General features: G+C 37.3%; 1 protein-coding gene across 6 annotated transcripts in view; it reads left to right on the top strand.

The window, feature by feature from the left end:
- Nucleotides 1-21,865, top strand: part of LOC137291074 (axotactin-like) — a 175,883-nt gene that overhangs the window by 25,030 nt on the left and 128,988 nt on the right. The window contains exon 1 of one of the 6 annotated variants that reach the window (XM_067822354.1): nt 19,415-19,490. The exons of the other annotated variants lie outside the window; for them this stretch is intronic. The gene's annotated coding sequence lies outside the window, so the exon portion shown is untranslated. Of the gene's footprint in view, nt 1-19,414; nt 19,491-21,865 lie in introns of those variants that run through there. 6 annotated transcript variants of the gene reach the window in all.

The following is a 21,865-nucleotide window of genomic DNA, read 5'->3' as shown; positions in this document are numbered from 1 at the left end:
CCTGAAAAATGTTCAATGCTTGAAACCCAACTCACTCACTCACTCACCATAGGTTGTGGTGCTGTGTTTTCTTTGTGATACAATCAATGGTCTAGATACATTTGATAGCTGTGGGTTGTAGAACTGCTGGCCTATGTGAAACCTATTTCCTCAAACCAGTACCTTTAATCTGAACCTGTACTGGTTGACACTTGGCAAACATGGAAGAACTTAAATTACCAGAACAGTTGAAATGCCATATTATAATTTCCTCATGTCACACAGCATTGCCATCAAAATAATCAACACCTTGTGTAAGTATTCCGAATATGGATGAGTAAATTTGGGCTGGTTAAATAAGGATTACATTGTGGGACATTTCAGTGTATTTGAGTGTCTTTGTAAAGCTGACATGTAACGACAGTGCAATTTCCACCAGCAATCTGTCGACCCGAAGTTATTTATTTATTTTGTTGCGTTTGCTACAGGCTCAGAATAGTGTCCTTTGTTGCATTATAATAATTAAACTGTGAAAATCAACACACAAACACAACACATGGTGAAAGTATGAAGTATTATGCATGTCACAATTTCCATACTACATTTAAGAATAAATGATGGCAATTTATGAATGGCACATTTTGTTGACTGCTTGCGTGCCAAAATATTTCACTTCTTTGAATGAAATATTGTGTAAATATTTGTTTTAATTGCCTCGTGAATTTTTGTTGTTGAGTTTAGCTTGTTTAGGGTGCTGAGTTAACTGATTAACCAAACAAGGCCCTTGTGGTTTAATGTAAATTAGCAATGTGAGTTGTTACAAAAACTGTCGTCAAGAAACTGCTGAAAAGGAATGATTTTTTTTTTTTTTCATTAATTTCTTTGGCATGAATGTAGGTAGTGTTTTAAAGTTATAACATGCCATATGTTGATATGTTAAAGAAAGCTAAACAGTTGAGGAAGATGACTATTAGAAGAATGATGACTTTTTGGGTGTTGACTATTTTAGTAAAGAAATAATACCTTCATTCATAGGCTAGTTTTATTATGTAATTTTGTTGTACCACCCATCCTCACAAAAAATATTTGAGAATATGAGTGAAAACATCTTTCAGGAAATCAGTTCTTTTAACTTTCTTTAACAGATAATCCTGCAATGCATTTTACAATAGTTGTAAACAGTCAGAAACAGTATCCATATTTGAAATAATCTAAAGCATCATAAAACGATAACACAAACATGTAATACCATACAATCTTAGTTACAAAACATAAAAATAGCTTTGAAAATTATGATCAAACAGAAACAGTGATTGCACAGTAAGAAAACAGCCCATTCTGATATTGATATAAAATGTCATTTGAACAAAGGACTTTTCTCACCTGTGTGCACCTGAAATTCTCTTTGTCTTGTTGCATTGATGTCGTTACCAATGAGGCAATAGCTTTATTGATCAGGTGTAGGAATATTATGGAACTTTAGCAGATGAGAATATGGAATCAACCATTGCATACACCTATGGGATTAACTACGAGGATGAAAGAGCAGACAGCTTGATTAACAGATATCAAATATTGGAGGTGTACGAGGTCTCAGTATTTTAGTTTTCATGGAGCTGGGTTGATAATTTTTTTGTTGATTTATGTTTTGCTTGCAAATGCGTAAAACTGATATGATTAACCTCATCTGGATTGTTTTCACATGTCTCCTTGAATTAATCAAACATACCAATCGATTTGATTAATGCAAAGGGTGGTTTGCAGTTTAACCGAATTCATGAAATTGTATTGTCCATCTTTTTTATGTAAACTCAACTAGTGACTGAGCAGTTCATGAATGGAGCGCAGATTTTATTGATTTAATATGATGTCATTATTTCTGTCTGTCTGTCCAAATGTGATATCCATATAGAAAGTGTTTTCCCTTCTTATTATTTAAAATCTATTAAATATACTGAGGGGGAAAATAACGAGTCACATGAAAAAGGACAAGTGTTCCTTTATTTTTTCCAGGTTTCTTCACAAGCTCTTTTTCTTTTCTTTTTTTTGTGAGGAAACATGGGAAAAAAATAAAGGAATATTTGTGCTTTCATGTGATCCCTTATTTTTTTCCCCCTCAGTATATGGTACTGAATCTTCTGTGGCAGTGGGTTGGCCTAGTTGTTGGGGATGGCCTAGTTGTTGGGGATGGCCTAGTTGTTGGGGATGGCCTAGTCGTTAAGCTGTTTCTTCATGATACTGGACACCTGGATGTAAGTCCCAACATGGGTACAATGTGTGAAGCCCATTTCTGGTGTCCCCCTACCATGATATTTAAAAGCATTGTAAAACTATGCTCTCACTCACTCACTCAAACATGACCTTGCTCACAGTTTCATGAATGAAATAGTGAAAATATGATGTCCAACTCAGTTCCATATTTATGTGTGGTCTAGTAGACTGAGTGTCTGAGCAACATATCAGTGGTAAAAATCTGAACGACATTATGCTACAAAACATTGAAAGATGGTACTTCTTACCCTTCTGGTTAATGGTGATAAATATCACTGGTCAGCTCAGTATGTACATCTTGTCCAAATAGGATATGCATTTTTATCTTTTGCATTGTATCTCATTGGGCTGGCATCATAATACCTGTATTAGTCGGACAATTACAAAACGTCCTAACTAAATGCACACATTAAATGGTACAAGTGCAGTGATAGTGAACCAATGTTAAATTTAAATCACCTCAAGGTGATTTATATTCATATGTGTTGCAAGGTCACATATTCTATGCTTGTCATAAGAGGTGAACAAAAGACTTGGGTGGTCAGGCTCGCCAGCTTGATTGACACATGTCATCGTATCAAAGTTGCGTAAATTGATGCTCATGCTCTTGATCACTGGATTGTCAGTTCCAGACTCAATTATTTATAGTCGGCTGCCATATAGCTGGAATATTGCCAAGTGTGGTGTTAAACTAAAGCCGATGACCCGGTCAGATATTATAGACCTGATTATTCTTGCAGTCAGACAGAAAATGTATAGTCTTGTCGGCATGTGTGAAACACATACATCCAGTGTCTTGAAGGAATTGTCAAGCCAGAGATCTCACATGGTGTATGGATGGCACAAGAATGTCCATGGGCCTTCAAGACAGCCATTGCATCACTAAAGCCCCCTTATAGTGCTTGCACTGGCAGCGCCCTGACAAACATTGCACCTTTTCCAATACTCACCCCTTAAACTTGACAGGTGTGTGTTGTATCACCTGTGATAATTACCACAATCAGGACTGATTCACAAGAAAATAAAATTCTACATCTTGTGAAACTGTTGGTTGTTATTAGGCATTTGTAATCTCAAAAGTATTTCACAGCATTGCTGACATATTTGAGGTTGATATTCATGCAGTTGTGTGTTGTTTTATCATGGAAGAACTCCGGCTGATTGCAACAATTTTATTTGTGGTGCAGATAACAACATATGTAAGTGTACTCTGAGTATTTAGTGAGATATGTGTTCAGGAATGTCATACAATCATCATTAGTGGTCTTGTTTTATAGTATAGTAGCATAGATGTCAGATACGGAGGTTTATGTTGTTAATTGGGCAGTTAGGTCATGTTACTGCTACTTTGGCTCCAGAACTAGTGAGATTTCCCCATTAGGAGATCAGTCTGAATAGGTCACTAGTACTCTGTTACGGCACCCATGATTTATAGCACAGAATGTCTTTAACAACCTATGGATGTCAAAAGGTGACCGAATAATGACTCAGTGGTCAGCCTTCGTTACTTGCTGGTTGCATGTCACTGTGACCTACCCTGATGGATCATTGCTCATAATATTAACCACTGAATTATTTTATCCTGGAGTGATTATTTATACATAGTTGGAATGTTACTGAGTGGGAATTTGAATAACATGAAAAGTGATATATGTTAAGAGCAAAACATGATGTGGTTTCAGAGAGTGATAATTGTAGGCGAATGAAATTCTTCCAGATCTTCAGTTGATTGTAAATCAGCTGCCATGGGTTGACTTGGGAAAGAAAGTGAAAATCAATGTTTCTTTGAAGACTCTAAGGATTCTCTTTTTGTATTTGAACTTCAGGCTTGAATCTGGGTATAACTCCTTATTAAAGGTTAATGTGTTTGTCTTAATGTCAGTTCCCAACCTCAGTTCCTAGCCCTCCTGTACATTAAACAGTGACTTTCAACATAACATGGCTTGGTCTAACAGAGATCTGGTCGTGTTTTTTGCTGGTGTCAATGGAATTTGTCAACCTGACTCTATGAAGTTAGCCCCCATGATTTTGAGAAGGTTTAAATTACCATATTGGAAGCGTAATTAAGTCTGTTAGTTTTGGTCCAGCAACACCAGATGCAATCGACTTGGGGCTTGCAAAAAGGGATTAGTAATGTCTGATAATTTGCTTCATGTCATGAGAAAAGCTATGACTAAGTAGACCTTGTCACGTTCGGGTCATGAAATTATCCTCCCTAAAAACATTAAACCTTGAAAATTATGATACCATCACATTTTTAATGCGCTTTCTTTAAGAAATCATAATTTGGTTCAATTGTTAACCCAAAAAATGATTACACCATGTTATGGTTTCAATTATTGACTGAAAAACTTGTTTCAGTGAGTGAGTGCATGAGTCACGCATACCAAGTCACTGATTTAGGATTTGACAAAATGTGCAATTGTGTATTGTGGATATGGGCAAAATAAATTGTATTCTGAAGGATGCACAGCGATACTCTTGCTCCAAATTTCTGACAAGACATACAAAGGCAGTGTAATATAACTAATGATCATGCAGAACAGTACTCTACACATTTCATTGGTTCACAGGACCTTTGAAATAATTACATGGGTCCCTGACATTCCTGTTTTGAAGTTAAAGTAAGATGGCTTCATCCTTTTACTGTGGTATTTACTGGCCTTGACATGTCGAGACCAAGGGCAGACAATCAAGACCACAAGTTCTATTGCATGGGTTCTGTTGCATTGAATCCTTAGGAATCCTTTGCAGAGTTGATTGGATCCTGACAGGGCAGCTTTGAGGGAATTCAGCAGATGTTAATGTTAGGTTATCAGCACATAAGGATATGCAAGCACCGAAAACAGCATGGCCAGGCACATCATAACTGTTTATGAGCTTACAAAGGGAGCAGTGCAGGAATGGAAAAGATGTTGCATTGAAATTACAACACAATATATTTACCTCTGGGATGGCAAGAAAGCAGTGTTTGGAGCTTATGGATAGGGAGGGAGATACAAAGATTTATTGATATGATGCTCGCACAGATGATGTCAGGATGATGACGATGATGGTTTGTTATTCTTTATTGATAGAGAAGTATGTCGGAGATGGCTATGTTGCACTCGTGCTGCTGCTGCTGGTGAAGATTATGATGATGTTTATGGAGATGATGGCGAAGATGGTAATCGTAAAATGATGATGATGGTGATGATGAAATTGATGATGTGGATACCATTGATGATACCTTGACATTACAGAAAGGATCACAGAGTGCTGTTCTCCATAAGTTATTCATGATACCCCTCGAAATGAACAGGCCCTTGTTTTGTTTGAGGTTTTGTTAGCTTTTTATCATTTATAAAAATACAATTTGTTCATGCATTATTTTGAATTATGGAACAGGTGAGCTGGAGACCCATGTGGGGCTATTGTTAATATTATTCCTTGTAAGACGCATCAGTTGTTCCTGGTTATGAGTCATTTTGCTGTTTGTTCAGATTTCCTGTTAAGAACATTTTATGACTAAGGCATCAAAAACTGGCCTGATAGCGCTTTTTCTGCTGAATATGGCATGAATTATTTGCACCAGTATCATAAAACCCTGAATGATCTTGATAATGGTACAATTCCCTTGTTCATGGTCATGAGAACATGAAAAATTAAATGGTGCATTCACTTCCTGTTCTGCATTTAGTTTCAAATAATTATTGATTCGTGAGTTTTCCAATATTATTGGAAGTGATCAGGATTTTTTATGTCTATGAATATTTTGCACAAATTGCATTTTAAGGGTTTTTGTGAAACAATTCCAAAAGTAGCTGTGATGGATGTTTACCAGTTATTATAAATATTTTTGAATGAAGTCAATGTGGGGAATGTTTTGTGGATTAATGTTGCTGAAATTTTTCTACTCATATAAATGAGATCGCTAAATCCAATGCTTAGAATATGTATCTGCAGATTTAACAACCTAAAATAGACAATACGGTTGACATGTTTTACAGAACCTATCAAAGTTATGGTTTCAGTGTTTAGTTAGTATTTATGAATTATCATTGATCTTATTCAAATCAGCCATCATGTTTGACTGAGATAGCCAGGGACAGAAAGACATGTTGAAACAAGTGGTGACTTTAATAATTTATAATCCTGTCAGGTACATTGTCAGTGTTTGGAGAAGGAAAGGAGTCATGAACAATAATCTTATGTGACGGGCATTTTAATGATTCATTTATTAATGAAATTACTGAATTTTGAATTTCATTTGACTTAAATCAGTGTATTAAATGCAATATGTCTTAGAAGTAACTAAATATAGTTTTGTTCCCAGTACCCTGTGCTTGGTGTATGAAGTGACATCAGTCAGGATGACTTCGTTGATCACCATGACAACATGTATCTTTGGTTGTTCACCAGGATCACATGGATCTTTGCTTATGATATCAATCATTATTCAGTCTTGATTATTGCCGAGTGTGTCTAATGTCCAAGCAAAAAAAGGGCATAATTTGTCTTGTATCCTTAGTATGGAATAACATGTTTGTTCAAATCACCTGGAAACCGTGGAAACACATTCTACTGTAGGTCCATTCATCTACCACAACAGTTTGACCAGTCCATAGTCATTGCCCATCCTAATACAGGCACAGTTATCACAACCTGTTTCAAGAACTCTGTCCCAGATTCTGGGACAGAATTGTCTCACATCCAGATGATTATAAGAGCATAATGATCAGCTTGTCAGAGTGGTTGGCCTAGCTTAATGTGTGTTACTCTCAGAACATGGGTCGTCCCTCATGCTATGAGCTACTCATTTGTCGAATGTCCAGACAAGGTTATTTACAGGGTTTCCTGGTTGTTATTGCTGGAATAGTGCTGACTAGTGATAAACAACATTCACTCAGAGAAGTGCAGGATAAATCATGGTATTCCACATTTGACATAAGCGTGTGACTTCTGCCTTACATAATCTAGGCTGGGATTTATATAATCCATAAAAATGATGAATTTATTATCCATCCTAATGACTTTATTATATAATAGGATTAGGTTATTAGCCAAGTGCTGTTGGAAATCCTGAAAAATCAGAAAAATATACCTCTCATTATGAATCAGTTAGGCAACAAAGAATAACTTAGTGATATTTCCCCTCCCAGGACTAAGAGGCTTATGGACCCGGTAGTCGCACATAAGACCATAACAGGATCAGTTTGATAAGTTAATTATCATCCAGGTTGGATGTGTTATTCCTGCTTCTATAATGACCGGTAATGTCTGGTGTATAAACAGATTAATTCCCACGTGCCACAGGTCATAGGTGGGCCTTTTTGGCAGGAAACTTCATCAGGGGTAGGAGACAGTGTTTGTTGGAAGAAAGGATTGGGTCTGTTTGTTGTAGGTTTGGAGATATTTTCTTTGTCTATGTGATATTATATGTAAACAGACTTCTGTTGTTTGGCTTGACACTCTTTGTTTGGAAGTTAATTGTGGATGGAATTGATATGTCAGAGGGCTTGACTGAATGGCAGGATAAGATTGTTGGGTCAGGGCATGGAAGGGGACAGTAAATATGCTTCCTTTGATATCTTTGGGATTGAATCACAGATTTTTAAATGTTCATGGTCTTGAATTTTAAACATTTGTTGTGAATTTGCTCTAAAATATTATATATAATTTCATCCTTTTCAAACAGATAATTGTTAAACCTAAAACGTAAATCTCAAGTTAACCACTGTACAGTGACAAGGGCAAAGACCCTTATGTCATTATGCTACCCAATCTGCAATATATATGTCTAGTGAGCTTTGTTAGTTATGTATTTATAGCATTTCATCTGTTGGTTGAGATGCTGTTGTTGAAGTAGAAAGTATGGTAAAAGTATGATATAAGATTCAGATGACTGTATGGTACAGCAGGTTCTTCATACAGTCTTTCCATGTGTTCCGCGTGTGTATAAAAACACTAGCTGTCATTTTGCAAAGTTGGCAAGTATACAGATTTACCCTGTACCGTGTATACCCAAGGTTTAAATTCTGCTCTCAGTTTAGGTCTGTAGCCTTGCTCAAAGTCTGCACTGATTGATAAGTCCATATATGTAGAGTAGTTTTATCCAAATAATAGTGAGTGAGTGAGTGTGAGTGAGTGAGTGGGTTTAGTTTTCAATCATCACAGAGGTCCTTGAATTTGTTCAGAAATGGATATGACTCAAAAGTAGTTCAGCTTTCTTTGGATTATAAATTTGAACTAATCCAAAGTGTTCCATGACAGATTATAAAATTAGATCTTGTCGACCAATAAAGCATAGTTTTAGTTTAGTTTTCTGTCACACCCAGCAATACTCCAGTGATATGGTGTCAGTCTGTAAATAAACAAGTCTGGACCAGACAATCCAGTGATCAACAGCACAAGCATTGATCTGCACAACTGGGAATCTATGACTGACTGTTTCAACTGAGTTAACCACCCAATCCCATTAGTCGGCTCTCACGATAAGCATGGGTTACTGAAGATCAATTCTTCATGGGTACATCCATATAAGAGGCAAGTCAAGATTAGGGACAGACTTTTAAAGGATCAACTTCTTATTACACATATATTCTGATACCCATGACTGACACTAACACTTATTGCTTAAACAACTACTGGAAGTCTACAAGATGCCCATACGGCTAAAGTTTTTTCACTTTGACTGTGACAAGACCCCTTGACTTAATGAGACCATGTTTATTACAAGGCGGCATCTTCACCTTGTGTCAGTGCTTTGATATGATTGAACACAGTGTGTGACATTTTAACTCAACTCACTCACATTTGATGAATGAAAGAATTTGATGGGTAATTGGGAGATGGATTGATGGATCAATGTACTGGACGAATGGCAGGTCACAAATTCACAAAGTCCTAGAGCTCGAGATTTGCTTCTGTAGTGTTTGACTTTAAAAATTAGGTTATGAAAGACCCTTTGACTCTCATGCTTCAAGAAATGGATGGAGATTGATGGATGGTTTTAGGAATGGATAAATCAAAATTAAATATCTGAAAAATACTAATCACAATCACTAAACAGAAAAGAAATGAATGAAAGAGAAAAGTGATGTAATGTCATAGGTGCAGCAGAAACTGTTCAAGGTTTTACAGGAAAATATATGATTGAAGTACGCTGGAAAAGGTTATTCAGGGCAATAGATGAGGAAAGAGGCAGCAGTGTAAGATTGATCAGCTGTTGAAGGTATTGGCCTACCGAATATTTAATGAAAGTATCTTGGTACTAAAGCATATTTATCAGGATGTCAGATGTTGATTCTTCTTCTTTTCTTTAATGAGATCGTGACAGATGGAAATAATAATAAAACCAGTAGGACAGATTATTTGAACGTAGTGAATGAACCCCTTTCTTTGGAAAAGAAAGTTCTGAGGCATTGATATTCCATTACAGAAACATCATTCTGATCATTTATCCATAATGGAATTGCCATTTCAGTGAGGACACAAATCTGATGAGGAATTTAACACCGCTGAATTACAATTGCACCAATGTCATGTAATAAAACGAAGTACTCAACAATATATTATCATATTTTACTCGTAAATATCAAATGTACCTTATGAAGTTGTGTTTTTCTTGCTCGTTAAGGAGCGGTTATTCTGCCAATAGCAAATGTGAAATCCAGGCTGCAAGACGATCAATATGCTGTGTATCAGCTATTGGATTTGATATTTTACTGTAGAAGCATGGTTATCGTGTGACCTTATTTACAGAGATATTTACCCTCCTGGGTGCAGTAAATTCTGTATCATGTTGATTTTGAGGCATTATTTCTGGAAAATATCACAGTAATTAAGCTGTAATATGAAATCAGTTTGTTGGGTCGGTTTTGCCCGTTTGGTGTGGTTATGTGATAATATGTCACTTGTAAGTTAACATTAGATAACAACTTCAGGGATCACATTAAGACTAAAAAGAGAGTTAAATGTCATAGTTGAACATATTTCTGTAGCATGATATTCCAGCAGGTATCCAGTGATTGATAGTGTGAACACCGGCTCATGCCACTAATCTGTTTACTCAGCTGTTAATGGGTACCTGGTGGGATGAGATGTCAGTGTGATAATTCTCCTGCTGATTATTCTCCTGTGTAGGTGGTGGGGTAGCCTTATGGTTAAAGCTTAATGCAGATGACCTGGCTTTGATTCCCCACATGGGTAGACTGTGTGAAGCCAATTTGTGGTGTCCCAGCTGTAACATTGCAGGAATAATTGTTAAAAGTGACACACAAAAAACCTCAGTCAGTTATGTGATGTATACTCTTCAGGGAGTTGAGAAAGAAATATTGAGCTTACACTGGTCCATTGAACTTGACAGTGCTAATGTGTTGCTTCAGGCATACATTACAAAAAGTGTGCTGACAAGCTGATTATTTTTGTTGCTAGTAAAAATAGTAACAGTAGCAAGTATGCCTTTGCAGTCACTGAAAGTGGGGAGGGGGACAATTGGTTGGAGCTTTTGGCTGTCATGGCTAAAACCAGGGCTCATTTCCGGACATTTTTGTCTGGGTTGTGTTATGACAGTGGTCTTTCTTGATCTATGTTCATGCTATCAACTGGTTATTTGTCTTGCCCAGATTCACCAAGATTAAACTTGTGATTGTTTCTAATTTGTGTGATCAATACCAGTCAGTTTTGTTTTTTTTTCAGCTGATATATGTAAGGAAGATATGGCAAGTTCAGCCCTATTTCCAGAGATAACTATACATATGGAAATTAATTAAGCAACACCAAATTCAAAGACACATAAAAACTTAACAAAGTTTAACGAAGTAATTTTGATGATTGATTATTCAATTTTGATGTATTGACATACAGCATGAGCTTTTCATGGGTTGATATGACGCGCGTGAAGCTTGCACAGCGCACGTGCATTGCTTTAACCTCAACTTTCGAAAAATGCACTTTTTCCCTGGGGTGTTTACAAGCGCAGGTTGTCGATTGCATTCGGTTTTTCATTCATTTCAATGTCATGGCACGTAGGAAATTATCAGAGGCCACTCGTTGGCAAATAATCGGCATGAGGAATGCTGGTATGTCTCTAAGACAAATCGGGACTCAAATCGGACGACATCATTCCATAATTTCAAAACTTTTGAAAAAATACCGGGCCACTAATGAAGTTAAAGACCTGCCTAGACCAGGAAGACCCAGGAAGACCACAGTCCGGGAGGACAGAGCTTTACTGAGACTTGTACGGCGCAGGTCCTTCGACTCGAGCTCTCGGTTGAGACAGGAGTGGCTTCCAGGGAGACCCATCTCGAACAGGACTGTTCGGAATCGTCTGAAAGCTGCAGGATACCGGGCAAGGAGGCCAATCAAGCGACCCAGACTGTCTCCAGCCCATAAGGCAGCCCGACTGGCCTGGTGTAATGACCGTTTGCACTGGAACATTGCCTCTTGGAGGAAGGTCCATTTCTCAGATGAGAGCCGGTTCTTGCTGCACATGGTGGACGGTCGTACTCGGGTCTGGAGGCAGAGGAACACAGCAATGGCTCCACGGAACATCCAGGAGACTGTGGCCTTTGGGGGAGGTTCCGTTATGGTATGGGGGTGCATTTCCATGAACTGCAAGTTGGATATCATTACCATCCGTGGCAACCTTAACGGTGTTCGTTACCAACAGGAGGTTCTTGACAGGGCTGTGGTACCTCATTTTGAGAACCATCCTCTGGCAACGAGACCCATATTTATGGACGACAATGCTAGACCTCACAGGGCGCATGCTGTAAATGATTTTTTGCGGCAAAATGCAATTGACAGAATTCCATGGCCTGCCATGAGCCCTGACCTCAACCCCATTGAACATTTGTGGGACTTTTTATTGGCCGTCGTGTGAGGCAGAGAGACCCACCAGTCCATAATCTCAACGAATTGACGGCTGCCCTGCATGAGGAGTGGAACAGGATCCCCCAGAATCAGATCCGGAGACTCATCCAAGGAATGAGGAGGCGTCTGGAATCGGTGGTGCGTGCGCAGGGAGGACACACTAGATATTGATGAAAGTCGGTGTGCAGACTCTCAGATGACTGTTCTTTCTTTCCATGTGACATTTGTGTTAATACACCTGACAACAACGTCTGTGGATGAATAGTAAATTGTGTCCATTTTTTCATGAATTTAAGACAGTTTTAAGAATTTGGATTTCGTTGCAATAAAGCAAAGTCTTGATACTTTTTCCCTTTAAGTTGTTTGTCAGAGATCGTCTGTTGAATAAAAAAGTGTCAAACTATATCAACCCGGCATATTTTGATTGTCAGAACACTTCAAAGTTGCTCCAATAGAAAAAATTGGGGTGTTGCTTGATTAATTTCCAGGTGTATATATTTACAAGAGAATCTGTTAAACTGGAAGTGCAGATGTATAGGATCGAGAGGGTTAGCTCCAGCATGAAGGACAAACATTTGTCAGTTCAACCACACATTACAAAGTATGACAGAGTTGTGTGTCAATCTTCACCATGTTTTTAACTTAATCCAACAGCAGGTGATGAAAAATGTGTACATACATCAATAAACAGAAACCGTAGTGTCGACATTGCTGTTGCATAAACCCCTGTAGTTCTCCGCCAGTGTTCTATTGATTATGTCATTCAGCTGAATAAAGTTAGTTGTAAAGTAAGTTGTACACAGATGGTGCACCATATGACCTATCAATAGTCGCTGAATCATTCATAAGGTTCTCTAAAGACAGGTAGTTGTTAGGTAATCTGTATTGTCAATGGCTTGCTCCTTACTGGATGCTATTGACTGCTGGAAACTCCAGAGAGTCAGTTGGTCTAATAGATACCATTGTTATAGTATTGGCCTCAGAAGTCTGCAAAGTTAGTAGTTTCAAATTGGATTTGAAGGTTGTAAATGAGTTTATTGATGGATCAATTTTGAAGGAATTGCAATTAGTGCATAGATTGATTAGAAATCTACCGATCTGTTCATGTGGTTAGTGATATCTGTGATTGTGTTGATATTATGTCAAGGAGGGGTATTGATGTAAGCATGTGGGATAGAAAATGCTTGTTAGATACAGTGATATGGTGTGATGGTTACTTCGTGCTGGGCCTTTCCTGCTTGGATAAGTACACATTTACCTGTGTGAACCTGGAAAATTGTCTTTTTTTATTAGACTATTACATCTTGAGTAGACAGTTCTCTAAAGAAAGAAATGTATTTCACGCAAAATACAAGACTGCTCTTTGTGAACTTTGGGTAGCCTAGCGGTTACAGCATTTGCTAAACATACCAAGGACCATTTGAAACCTCTCTTGGATGTGTAAAGCCTGTTTCTGGTGTTCCCTACCCACAGTTTTTGTGAATGTCAAGTAAAGTTGTGCTTGATCCACAATACCATTTGTGAAAACTTCCCTTCTACTTTGTATGCAATAGCAGTGTTCAAATATAAGCACGAAAGTGGAGGGGTTGTTGTTATAACTGTCACGCTGGATGTTCAAACTACAATGCGAGCAAATGTCATGGCCGCTATGACATTTTCCTTCTATCTGCTCCCTTTAACTTGAAGCATTAAAAAAGAAAAAATATTTTTATGTGAAAAGATTATTGAAATTGAAATGCTTGTCCTTGTAGTAGCCCCAGTGAAAGCATCAAGCGTATTTGTATATGTAGTATAGCAGAAAACATTAACATGTGACCTAATGCTTGTATCATGGTACATCAATCAATCAATCAGTCTTTATTCATACTGAGGCCCATAGGCCCATAGTATACATGAATGTAGTACACAATATCATAGAAAGGAGTAATATAGTCACATCACAATATGTCATATCGCATCAAATGTATCACATCATATAACATCACATTACACATACTGTGTCATATCACATATCATAATGCCCCATATTACATCATGTATCATAACATGTGTCATAACATATATCATATCATATATCATATATATCATATCATATCATATTATCATGTCATATATCATAAGTTTCATATATAATATCATATATCATCATATATATCATATCATATCTCATGTCATATCATATCATATGGGGTGTTTTTTGTTTTTTACTGAAGTTCATATATCGTATCATATCATACCATAATATATATCATATCATATGGAGGGGGGGGTTGTTTGTACTGAAGTCCATATATCATATCACATCATACCATAACATATATAATATATCATATCGCACCTCATCATACCATATGTCAAATAACAATATAAGTACATGCTTTCTTTATGTTTATGTTTATTTCATAGAGACAATGCCTGGTAGATAAAGGTTGACAACTTACGGATAAGGACATTGTCATTAGTATTCATTAGAAAAGAAGATTTCGCCTCATCAAGATGTTTATAATAATAAGTTGGGACAATTTTTGTCTTAACTCCCAATACCATGGTACATAGTATCACAATGATCAAACTGTCAGTGAATCATTGGATCCTGACAAAAGTTGATAAAGGGAATGTAATATCAATACAAACAGCTTTCCACACTACTCTTGATGGTTTATTAACTATTGACGTTGCAGCAAAGATGGTTGACAATAGGATGGAATACTTGTTGAATATTGCAGAATAATTGTCGCCATTTGTGTCAGATGGTGACTCGCTTGTGGGTCAGTGTGGCCCCTAGACGTCTAATTGGCCGTGAAGCAAATCCACTTCCTCCAGGAGTAGCTGTCTGTTCCTGTGGGCAAAGCTACGATTGTGGACAAACAGACTCCAATATTTTATGAAAAGCATGGGCCACAGACTGCAAACTTTTACCTGAGCTATTCAGCTTTGTTGACAGATTAACATGGATTTTGTGGTGGTTGACTCCAGCATGAATGAACTGAAAAACACTGGTGAAAGATTTCACATGTTCCCAATGGCTGGTCAAAAATCTGTATCAAGTAACCATTATTGTTGGCCTTAATAGGTGTGTTGAGGGAATTGAAGAGATTTGTTGATGGATTTATATATTGCACTCGACTATTAATATTCAATATGGCTGTATTGTGTCTGCATGTCAGAGCAGACCGGCAGAAACTAGGATGAGGCAATATCTGTTCCAATGTCAGCTGTAGGCAGGTAAGATGCATTGTGTATTTGACTTTGTCATTTGTTATAATATGTTGGATATGATTTATCAACTTCATTAGCCTTCTTTCATGTTTGTATTTCAGATTTATGTTTTGTTTGGTCACAATATTAGTATCAAATATAATTTTTTCATAACGTACAATATACAAATACTGTATTACATTACTTAAATGTCGTGATTATTATAGTTGATTATTATAGATTTACATATGGTTTTGATTATAAAACAAATATTTTCTGTAAGATTATCCTGCAAGTCAGTTTGTCTTTTTGTGTGTTAGGGACTGTAATATTCTTGGGTCATGTCCTGATTTTAGCGACAGACAGGTATTTATTCTGTTAATGCTCCAGCAGTCGAACAATATTTTTTGTGAGTGAGTGAGTGAATAAATAAATATTGCTTAGCACCACATCAGTAATGTTGCAGCTATTTACAGCAAATATTGTTCATGACTTTCGCTGAGCATGTTATTTTGCATACCCACTGGTGTATTAATTCACAGATCCAAAAATAGTCATGCTGCCATTCTTCTTGAAGCATGTTTTGATTTAGTTAGTGTACAACTCTTCGACTAATACATTTTCAGGTATTTCTAATAAAAGTAAAACTACAGATTGTACTTTGTGTATATTATTTACACAAATAAATTATTCGATTATTTATAATAAACACTTCACATTTGCCAGAGTAGTTATTGGACAGTTTCTTGAAAGTGTGCTGTGTCAGCCATATTCCTTCAACCTAAACAAGTTGAACAGATGATGCAAATCGTCCCTGCATACTGTTGTCAGTATTATTTTTGCAGAAATAAAAGCCTTCTCAATCATAAAACTGCTGGGTTTCATTGATAAGTGCAAGCGTAAGGCTCTTTTTAAAAATCGTGTACAACTTGATCGTGTGAAAAGTTTCCTCACCATGACCAAACATTTAAAAAAACTGCCTACTGTCAACCCTGTATTTTTTTTCTTTCTGAAAGTAGATAAAATGTCATTCATTACTGGGAAGATTTCAGCAGAGGAAGAAAATCCGGTAGACACAGTCAGTCTGTTTACAAACTTGCTACCTCATCTCACTGCGAAAGGTTGTATCACCTGTCATACTGCTTTTGTGAATGGATGTCTGAATCTGGTGATGTCACCTTTCACCGTAGCAAAATGAAGCTCTACACAATTTGAGTGAGTGGTTATTGAAGGGAGCATCTGGCATCATTTGTTGGTACAGTTGTTGCTAAGAGAGGAGATAATGTTTTATGGAGTTTCTTGGATGGACAGACATATTGAAAGTCATGTGATGGACATATATTTTTGGACTTTTCATTTTAGATGTGATGGTGAATTGATGGATGTTGTACATCTGAAAGTAGATCATTCAGTACATGTTAGGAAAACAAGTCAAAAGGATTAATGGTGACCCATATAAACTCTTATATTCAGGTTTAGCAACTGTCATCCTACCTGGGGGCAGCAGGGTAGCTTAGTGGGTTAAGGCATTGCACTGCAGACCCTGTTTGAATCCCCACATGGGTTCAATGAGTGAAACCCATTTCTAATGTCTCCCGAAGTGATATTGCTCACACACTCCTCTAATCTGATTCAAAACATAATTATTCTTTGATATTCTTTTCAGACCATGATTTCTTAGGCTCTAATATAATTATATTGTTATCATTAAATGTTTCCTTCAAATGTTTCATAACTCTAGGAATGTATATTTGTAGTTAATCTTTTGTGGACATGTTGAACCTGCACCCATATTAACAGGATGTGTGTTAGCAAATGTTCTCTTTTTGTACCGTGTGACACATGTATGTATGTGAAGTGGGTGTATTGTGACGCCCCTACTATGCTGACCTCAGGCATTTATTGAGTAACCATAAAAACATGTAATATGTACAAGTGAGTCGCATACAGAGGCCAAAATTCCTAAGACTACAAAACTCAGGCCAGGCTAGATTGTTCCAGTTCCTGAAAATGGAGTAATATTCCTTGATATGTAAAAATCTGTATTAATCTTTATTGCTTAGACTTAGTATTCTGTGTTTGAGTCGGTCATGTGAAACTGCAACATTGTATCTGAGAGGACTCAGGTCATGTTCATGCTATGGAACATCTTCCCTAGTTACAAGTCCTTGAAATTTCTCAGAACATAAATGAATAGAACAGTACATAAAACACCAATTGGGCTTGTACCTGTTTCTAAACCTCACAACCCTATTTATTGTGTTGATATCTGAAGTGATGAACACTACAGGGGTGCTTTGGAAGGAGGTGGTCCTCTGGCCCGTGACAGGCTAAAATTGTAGAGGGCCAGGTATTTGGAATCAGTGACCCAGTTAATTATTGTTACTCAGTGACAAATGAGTCAGGAAAGATGTGACTCTTACAGTGTAGCTTCATGAACTCTGATCTTATTGCCATATTTTAATGGTCCATAATGTGTTATGATAGCATCATAATCATTTTGAGCCTGTTAATGATGATTGTAAACCGAAAGTCATTGTGTTCTGTAATATGATTGGTTGAAAAACATGATCAAATGGTATTCGATTCCTGGAAACTGCAAGACAGCAGTGGTGACGTCATTCAAAGCTTATTGTGACGTGAAGTCAAAATGATGTCACAAATGAGCAGCTGCAGATGCTACCATGGGAACCAGCTGAAACGGCTAGGTGATGACACTTCACTGCTGTACCTGTATACGATGTAAACAAGTGCGGACAGTAAAACCCTTTGGTTTACTTTTTTGTTTACAATGTTGATGAACATCGTGTGTTGGTCTATTTCCGGGGGTTATTGAGTATTTGAAGCATGGAAATATTTCATTTGAAACTTCTGATTGACGCCGTCGGTCCCAAATGTATTCAAGGGCTTCAAATACGCCCAGAAACACACATGATGTTTATCTCCTTACAGTGTTAGTCTGGATTCAGCAGATAACCAAACAGAGAAAGAAGATGTTGCCATTAGTTACGAACATGCAGGGCAGGGTAGGCCAGTGTTTTATCTTAATGGTAGCAATCAAGTGGTAGTTCATGCATCATATTTCCAAAACAACGCTTCACCAGTCAAATTTATTTGTCGGATAACACCTGGCTATTAATTGTCTTCATTTGACCGTTTATATTTTTCAAATTTATGAATACATTGCAATCAACATTGAGCATCACCTGGCTTTTGTGGTCCATTGTGATATAGTGGTGTGTGGAATAGGTATTCTGTTGCAGTTATGTCATGTGGTTCTTGAGGTCCTACAGTCTTCTGATGTTGCTTGATAGCTTCCTGTAATGTCATTTTACAGTGCAGTATTAATGTATAGTATTTAGTGTTTAGATGTGAAGTAATCTGCAGTACCCACCCCAAGTGGTGGTGAATCTTTCACCTATTATGATGATGATAATTATGATATATTGCTGTGAATATTCAGTGAGAATGCTATGAAGATATCAGTATTTGAAATGAAGGAATATGTGGTCCCTTGCTTCTTCTGTGGTATTTTAATATGGGGTCCCCATAAATCTGAAACTGTTTTCATGAGGATCAAGGCAAGGACAGCATGACTAATGTGACAAATATCAAACACAGCATATGAATACGGGATTATAATAACATAAGTGTCTTTCTTCACGATGTTACAGAGTTTCAGTTCTTTTGAAAATTCAGCACATGTAGCATGTAAACAAACTTTTATGGCAAATAAAACCCTCATGAAGCCACAAACTCGGAACACAGTTGTGCAGTGAATGGTGGTAAGATTATAGAGAGTCCCACACTGATCCAGCCCAGTGCGCTATGATACAGTTCCCCAGGTAAATTGTCTTTCCCAGTCCAACACTCACTGCTTAGCTTGATAGCGATAAAGCCAGCGAACCACTCATCCTTACCAACTAAAATATGTGACAATACCGCGTACAGAAGGAATACACAGAGCGTGTGTAACATTGCTAGATACACATAGATTCCCCCCAGTGGAGTGGAGTTACTCCATGGTGAACGAGCCGCGTATGTTTGTACGTTGAGGAATTGTACCATGGTGAACGAGCTGCGTATGTTTGTACGTTGAGGAATGGTACTTGTACAGAAGTCATGGAAGTAGTGATACTACAGGTCTGATGGTCTGTCAAAATGGGATTTACATTGCAGTCCAGGTATGTTTTTCTCGCCTGTGGAGAGGAGTTGAATGTGTGACAGACTTTGAGTATTGATCAATTGTGGATGTCAGGTGTGGAGAGTAGGAGCGTGGCTTGTGTCGGGATGTTTGGATGTAGTTGGTTTGTTGTTCACTATGCATTTGGTTGGTAGGACTGAACATTAATCTTTCCAATGAATGATAGAGACACTGTGGAGAGTCAGTGTGGAGTCGAATCTATTGTCAGGAGGGTCATATGTTGACGATGTCAAATCTAGTTTCACCCACAATAATTTGGGTTAATTGCTCTTTGTATGGATTTAGGATAAGTAAAATTAATCTTGATAAAATGTATTTTGTCAGAATTTAGCATTGATCTATGTTCATTAATTTCAGTACACTACTCAGTAGGTGTTAATGAATCCATGACATATGAAATGTACAGTGTTACTGGTGAGCAGTATGTATGATGAGTTTAAGGACACTGTAAAAGCATCCCACAGTATTACAAATCAGATAAAATTTAAGATAATTTGTCATGATTTTTAGCTGCAGTTAAAATTTTAATATCCCTCTATATATAGCACCTTACAGTTTTGAATAATGATATACAAAACAAACATGGGGTGCATGTTGACATGTTTATTTGAGGTAAGGTTCATTGCTGATGTTGACATGCTCGTGTCACTTGCGAAATATGAAGGAGGATTAAGACAAGAGGGAATCTTTACTGGCAGATCACAGGGTCATGTGTATGAGGTGTGGGATGTTAGTGCTTGGAGTAAGACGAGTTAATCCTGAAACTTAGAAACACAGGTGTGCACACACTCTTGATATGGTCTGGTAGTGGTAGTGAACAACATGGTTTGCTGGACTTGGTTTTGTCCCATGGCTTGCAATCTCTGCTTTGGTGTTGTCACATTGCTGATTGCCTTATATTACCATGTTTAAGCCAAATTTTAAAGACCAAAAAATGTTGTCTGTAGAAGGGGGTGGTCTTATTTAAGAGACACAATTTCATGAAAGTATTTTTCTGGTCATCAGTAGCTCTATATCGCATATTTTTCCCTGAGTATATCTCTTCAGTTTGAACTCAAACATTCTCGACTTTGGAATTTCATGATCACATTCAGAGTTGTGTCCCTTAGTCATACTTGGAGCTGAAGATTAGGGATTCAGAGCCTAGAGTTTATTGATAATTATTTGTATTTACTTTATTAGCTCTATACACTAACGCAGAATGAGTTTCCTCAAAGCAGTAGTCTGTTATACAGACCCTGAAGCAAATATATCCAAGAAGCCCCAGAAGTCTTAGAAATGTAGGAAGTCTAGATTTCCACAACTTCAGGCAATGAAAACAGTCTCAGATCTCCTTTCCATTATTATATTTCATTTTTTATTTGTTAACTATGAGCTTCTTTTTGTGAAATATGTTCATTTCAGAGACAAGTTGTTAGTTTCCCAATGTGGTGACAGCCGGTGGTCCTTATTTCTACATCAAACCTGACACAGTGTAATAGCAGGGAAATATTGTTCTAAGTAGTGTAAAACCCTCTCACAGTCAGATCTCCAGGTTTTAAGACAGTTGAACAGACAACCCCTAGCCATACTGTCACCTTCTTGCTTAAAGCAATAATGAAGATGAACCGTTATCGCCTGGGTACAACAAGTGATTGAACATGGTAAAGATTTGTCTGACACTGACAACATCTGCCACGGAAACCTCGTATCTTTTGCCCTGAAAGAGGCAAGGGTGTCTAATGACATCAGAGTGAATTGCAAGTCTTCCTCAACTGGACCTAATCTCATGGGGGGAAAAGCATGAAATATGGGCCTGTTCGTGTGCTCCAAGGTGATGGCGCTATGCTACATTATCAGTAGATCCAGTCTCAAATATCTAATGGCACTAAGCAAGCGTGATGAATTAGCTCTTAACATTTCATTTGGAAAAAAAACAAACAAGCATTTTTGCATAAGTAATCATTGCTAGTTGACATGTCATGTTTTTTTAAAAAGATGGATAGTTTATTTCAGGATGGAAATGTAAGTCTTCCTGTTGCAAAGTATTTCAGTAATTTCCTGTTTGTCCTTATAATCATATTTGTACATTTAGATGTAGTTTCAGTGGAAGTGTATGACTTTATGAATTTCAGGTCAGTTTTCCTTTGCCATTGCGAGTTAGTATTGAATTTGGAATATTGATCTGAAATATGATTGATATGCTCATGTAGAATGTTCTAATGGATGTGTTGAGATACTTTCCATATTCATGAGAAATCTCTGTGAGAAGCAGAGTCGATTTACAATTCCGACTCTATCATAAGCATATGTTTATGAATCACTCTCAGATTGGGAGTGTAATGGGTGTTTACTGAAAGGTGAGCATATCCTCCC

Source organism: Haliotis asinina, chromosome 7 (assembly GCF_037392515.1).
Source record: "Haliotis asinina isolate JCU_RB_2024 chromosome 7, JCU_Hal_asi_v2, whole genome shotgun sequence".
Taxonomy (NCBI): Eukaryota; Metazoa; Mollusca; class Gastropoda; order Lepetellida; family Haliotidae; genus Haliotis; species Haliotis asinina.
Note: the sequence above shows the minus strand (reverse complement) of the source record. Positions and strands in the feature narration are given on the sequence as shown.